At 43.4% G+C, this 703-nt stretch overlaps 1 non-coding gene across 1 annotated transcript; it reads left to right on the plus strand.

Annotated features, from left to right (window-relative positions):
* The first annotated feature begins 452 nt into the window (after positions 1-452).
* Positions 453-526, plus strand: TRNAT-AGU. Its single transcript has one exon. It is a non-coding gene; the product is annotated as a tRNA-Thr (tRNA).
* Positions 527-703: the final 177 nt, after the last annotated feature.

A 703-nucleotide genomic window follows, 5' to 3' on the forward strand; every position in this document is an offset into this window, starting at 1 on the left:
CGTCTTAGAGGGCCATATGACAGGTGCAGACATATCCTCACAAGTGTTTGCTCCCGTGTGGCAGACACATGCTAATCTTTACCAGTGACTCTCCTTTTCACACTGATAGAGGAGAGAGCAGGTGTGGAAAACGAAACCATAATCAGTAGAAAGTCAATTCATTTATGTTTTGGGTCCAACAAAGGTCTGTGTCCCCACCACCCCAGTTTACAGTCTAGTGAGTCTAGTGGTGTCCTTGAAACATGATCCAAAAAGAGAGAATCATTTTAATGCAGTCCCTCTGTTCATCCTTACAAGAGGATATTGTTCTTTGGTTTTGACTGAAACATGTCTATTCTTTTGTTTTTGAAACATCTGGTAAACTAGTTACTAAGTTGATTACAGTTGAAGTGTGTGAAATCATACTGAAATAATATGTAACTAACAGCCCTCCTAAGAGCCCTCCTATGCCTGGCTCTATGGCTTAGCTGGTTAAAGGGCCTGCCTAGTAAGCAGGAGATCCTGGGTTCAAGGCCCAGCGGGGCCCTGCTCTCTGGCTTTCTTTCCTGGCTTTTGTGATTTAACCTTCGATCTTTTCTCCTGGTGCGTCCCAACCAACTTGAATTTACATGGTATACTCAGGCTCTTGAGAAGCGTATCCTATGCATATAAGTGTAATTGAAGGACTCAATGTTTGTTCTAGGCCCTTGGGAAGCGTATCCTA

Source organism: Suricata suricatta, unplaced genomic scaffold (genome assembly GCF_006229205.1).
Source record: "Suricata suricatta isolate VVHF042 unplaced genomic scaffold, meerkat_22Aug2017_6uvM2_HiC HiC_scaffold_35453, whole genome shotgun sequence".
Taxonomy (NCBI): domain Eukaryota; kingdom Metazoa; phylum Chordata; class Mammalia; order Carnivora; family Herpestidae; genus Suricata; species Suricata suricatta.